Source organism: Lutra lutra, chromosome 2, assembly GCF_902655055.1.
Source record: "Lutra lutra chromosome 2, mLutLut1.2, whole genome shotgun sequence".
NCBI classification, from domain to species: Eukaryota; Metazoa; Chordata; class Mammalia; order Carnivora; family Mustelidae; genus Lutra; species Lutra lutra.
In genome coordinates, this window is record NC_062279.1 from 47,408,488 (window position 1) to 47,413,810 (window position 5,323).

Here is a 5,323-nt window from a genome sequence, read left to right on the forward strand (position 1 = left end):
ATTCCAGTCCCTCACTCACTGTTTGCTCTGACTTTGAGGAGGGGAGATGCAAAGATCTTGTCCTTTAGGCCATATTTGGACACTTTTAGAGTTGCAGCAAAGAGTGTTAAAACCATGACTTGTATCCTCTTGGTTTGGTCTTCAGATTGTCTTCTCTCTGCGTGCATCCAGTTAACTGGAATGTTGGTTGGCTTGCTACCAAGCAGAGGCCCAACCATGGATGGTTCTGTTGGCTCTAGCCAGACTGCAGGAAGAAAGACATCCTCTTGCAGCATTTTACCTGGGCTTAGATTTTCTTCTCTGTTGTCCCCATAAAGCAAGACAGAACAAGCCAGGGAGATGGAGGAAAGGATGAGTCTCCCTAGAGTCCTTCTGGGAAGGACCCTAGGCCAGAGATCCAAAAGAAGTTTTTATAGGAAATGATTTACTCCTACTTCTCAGCCATAAGTGGATCTGAATCCACAATTTAGGCCCATTTTCCCTCTGTGTCTCCTCCTTGTGAAACTGACATTATAGTAGAAGCTCAATCAACAATCTTAAGAGAAAAGATATACTGAATGTAAGGGTGCTCTTTTCCTGGCCCTTCTCCAGGGAGCACAGAATAGCATTCCTCCATCCTCATACTAAGAGTGGTCATGTGGCTGAATTTGAAATGTGAGAGCCCAGTTGACGAGTAGCTTTAAGAGCCAGTGCTTGATTTGCCTGCTCTTTCCCTCCGGGGCATGTCTGGGACCGGTCCAGGGGCTGCTCTGTTATCCTAGTTCCCTAAGCGGCTGCAGTAAACACAGCCCCACCAGCCTGCAATGGCCACGGAGTCTTAACAAGAAACGAGTCTGCATTGCTTCGTACCATTGAATTTTCTTTTTGCTTGTTGGCTTTTCTTTTTCACAGCAAGACCTGGCTTATGCCAACACCTACAGACCATATTGCCTCCGGCCTCTGAGACTGCACAGACAGTGATAGAATCCTCATGAAGGCTGTGATCCGGGGCTCGAATTTTATGTCTGAAATGTGGGATGCACTAAGCCCCACCCTGTGAAACATAGGCTGCTCGGCAGTTTGCTGGGGAGCATGCAGGCTTCTATGAGCAATAACCAAAATGATAAGGCTGAACGTTTTATCCCTATTTACAAATTGCTTACTGGAAAATTCCCCCCACGTTTTTATTTTTGAGCTAATAGGTGGAGGATGCCTATGGCGGTGGGAGGAGGGAAGCGGAGTGAAGGGAAAAAGGAAGGAGGGGGAGCTTTCTCAGGGGCAAGTTCCTACAGATTATATGCTGTATGCTAGGTCTGAGGCAAAACCTTACTGATGTCATGGAGGAGGAAGCTAGACCCATTAAGATATTTACTTTGGAAAGTGGCCTAATTGTGTCATATTTACTTCTCTGAGGCAGTAAAATATAAGCATTTTTGGAATAGAGACTCAATAAGAACATAACAATAGAAGGTATCAAAGGTATCGGGGCACCTGGGTGGCTCAGTGGGTTAAGCCTCTGCCTTCAGCTCAGGTCATGATCTCAGGGTCCTGGGATCAAGCCCCACATCGGGCTCACTGCTCAGCAGGGAGCCTGCTTCCCCCTCTCTCTCAGCCTGCCTCTCTGTCTACTTGTGGTCTCTCTCTCTGTCAAATAAATAAATAATATCTTTTAAAAAAAAAGTATCAACAACACGGTACCAATGGACAAAGCCCTTAATTCTTCCATTAAATTAAAAATAAAAGGAGAAGAAAATAAAAAACAAGATCTGTAAGAAAAAAAAGGACACTCATAAAAAGGGCTGTAAATAGTATTTGCGATGATAGTACTTGAACTGGAATACTACCTATAAGAGACTACTAACTTGAAAGTAAGTAATGACAGATAAAATTTCTTTTTCTGAGTAGGAATGGAGGTAGTAAAGGAAATTAGAAATAAAGGGAAAATGGTGATTTAATTTTATGTGTGTTTGGTTTGTGACAATCTGATTCATATCCAACACAAGAAAAATAAAATCAGTTACTATAAGAAAATTGTATAATGTATTACATCGAGTAACTCATGTAGTAGCCAGGCCACAAAAAGACCATATGAAAATACTGGAACTTTGGTGCCATCAGGAAGGTCGGAAGAGGTCAACATGCTAATTGCAGAGAACTCTGAAATATGAAAGATAGAACAGGAAATAGAGATTCTGACTCCACATAAAATGAAGTTCTTTCATGGTCCAAGTGCCATGATCACAGAAGTTCCAAGTGCTGAAGCTAAAAATCCTCTCAATGCCTACAAAATTCCTTTTGGAATCAGGATAAAGTAAGATAAGTCAACCACAAAGTTGACAGAAGAAACCTCCTCCTGACCTATATTCCTCTGTATTCTAGATGCAGGGATGATGTTCCAAAAGGTGAGAGGAAGGCTGGGGGAGCCTGGGTGTCCAGATGTTAATTCACTATCCCCAACAGATAGCCTCCTGGTATGAATAGGTTCTCCAAGAGTTATTTTATACCCAGACTTGTTAGAGGTCCTGACACAGAGATGTGGCACCAGAAAAGAGGTGCTTTATCACCAAAGACAGCTTTATCAGCATTCCAGGAGAAAATGTAGCCCAGTGGTAAGAGCATTAATGTCAGCAGCAAACAGACCTAAATCCAGTCCTCATTCTGACATCTACTCATTGTGTAACTTTGTGCAACAGCATCTCTTGCTCTCAATTTTTCCATGTATGAAATAGAGATAATAATAGAATCCACCCCAGAGGGATGACTCTAAAGATTAATCAATATAATGCTTATAAATGTTCAGTTCCTGGCGTTCAGTACAAAATCAATATATGTTTGCTATTGTTAGAGTGTAAATTTTTCCCTTTGGACAAAGGAATGTCCCAATCTCTTTCCAATATTAGGTCAACAACCCCAGTACAGTTGGAGCATTTAACCTGCATACATTGTTGACATTCAGCCCAGAATATGGAAGCCTACTTAGAATATCTATGCCTCCGGAGAGGCAATTAGGAATTACAAGAGGTAATGTCATTAGGATACATAGAATAAAATCATTCCCTTAGGACAAGATGGAAGTTGTAAAGTTCTGATCAGTTCTCCAAACCTAGACTGAAGTTAGAGGTCACTCGAAATTGGTCTAATACTATTGGACATTTATTCTTTAGTGTAGGTCCCTGCTTTCCATTTTGACTGACCTCCTGGAAAAGAAGAAATCAAATTAGTGCATCGTACCTTTTGATTGTCCCAGACAACAGTACAGGAGTGCTTGGCACTTAAAGATCCTTAAAGAGGATCAAGTCTTTGCTCAAAGCCCATCAGGCTTTTGAAGTAATTAGGAATCATGAGGGATTTTAGTCTCAAATTTTAGTGCTCAACATTGAATCAACAATAGTTTGATTTCCTGATAAAATATCTTAGCAAATTTAAGAATGTGATAAGTGGTGATGTTTTTGGAACACTTTGAGTTAAAAGTTAAGAAAGATGGAAAGAGCACTGGGTGTTATATGCAACTGATGGATCTCTAAATTCTACCTCTGAAACTAATAATACAGTATATGCTAATTAAATGGAATTTAAATAAACTTTTTTTAAATTAAGAAAGATTGAACATTTGGGCCAAAAAAAAAAAAAAGTGCTAACTGGGAGGGGAAGCTAGAGTGAAATGGCATTGGCCACAGATAAATAAATCCCTGTGCACATGCTTTCCTTTAGTTCCCATAAGAAGTAGATACGCGGGACACCTGGGTGGCTCAGTTGGTTAAGCAGCTGCCTTCGGCTCAGGTCATGGTCCCAGTGTCCTGGGATCGAGTCCCACATCGGGCTCCTTGATCATCAGGGAGCCTGCTTCTCCCTCTGCCTCTGCCTCTGCCTGCCATTCTGTCTGCCTGTGCTTGCTCTCTCTCCCTCTCTCTCTCTGACAAATAAATAAATAAAATCTTTAAAAAAAAAAAAAGAAGTAGATACGCAAGCCATATCTACGAAGCCAAATCATTTATTTTTGTTCCTCTTTAAATTCATCCTTTATTTCATTATCTTCTGGAAAGTCATCTATAACTGATATAATTAACTTCATTAGCTTGAGATACAAATATGACATATATCTCTTTTAGTTTTTGAATTCATTGCACTAGTCAGAAAGTGTCTTCATTAATACAAAGCTTAATGTTGAAGACTTGTCTTGAACAGTCCAAAGAAGATTTATGTTGAGCATATAAGTTTTTGAGGATAATGATTTCTATGGTCCTAAAATTATGACTAAGATCCAGAGCCAAGGAAAAGAACACACTAAGGACCTTATACTTTGAGGTCAGGACCTACCAGCAGCTGGACTCAGTCACTTCCCAGCAATGTTTACTGAGAGGCACCCGTACAGAAAGATCTTCCCACCACAAACCAATAGAAGAGGATTTAGGAGAAGGAGTATGTTTTCAGCCTTTTGGGAAAGAGCACTGTCCTTTGAAAGAAGCTATTCCCTCCCTTTTCCTGAGAAGCCAAGGAAGAGAACATTCTAGAAAACGGAGAAGATTAGGAGTTCCCGAAAGAATGGTAACTGGAATTTTGGTTCTTCTTTAAATATTCAAGTATCCAACAACCCTTTCAATATGCCCCTGTGCTACATAAACAGATGAAAAAGGAATTGGAGAGAAATGAAGGGGGTAGGAGAAGGGCCTGCAGTGAAGCAGCCTGTGAGTCCACCATTCATGTGAAGAGAACACTAGCACTATCTTGGGGGTTGAGTGGACACTCAAGAAAGTAGCTGAGCTTGAACCCTTTCTCTGGGTAAGGATACCCCACCAGCGAAGGTCTACTTTTAGTGGTGGGAGGAGCTAACAGTTTTGTATAAAGGGCTGAGCCAGAATTCAATCTCTCACATTACAGAAGTATATATGAAGGGATCCCAATGAATCTCTGAAAGACATTCGCATATGCTAGCATTTGAATACCAGCTCTTCTGAAGGTAGAACAATCAGATAATGCTGGACAGAAAAGCAAGGATCCCTGTTAATGGTATACCAAATCCAGTGTATGATCTATCCCAGATGCCTGTATTTGCATGGTTTTCTGGCCAGGGCAGCCCTAGAAAACACTAGTGATGTGCTTCTGTTTGTTGGAGGCAGGTCACTGATCTTACCTCAGCCATCTGAGTCTAGAGACTCAGTGTAGGGACTAGGGACTTTGAATATGGGCTTTGTCTGAGTCTAGGGACTCTGAATATGGTTCCACCTTAGAAATATGGATTGAACCTACCAGGTATCTAGCTTTCCCCCAATAACTGCTTACAAAGGTTGGGCAACACAACCCAGAAGTATGGGGGGGTTAACATCTCATGAGGCATGAATTAGTC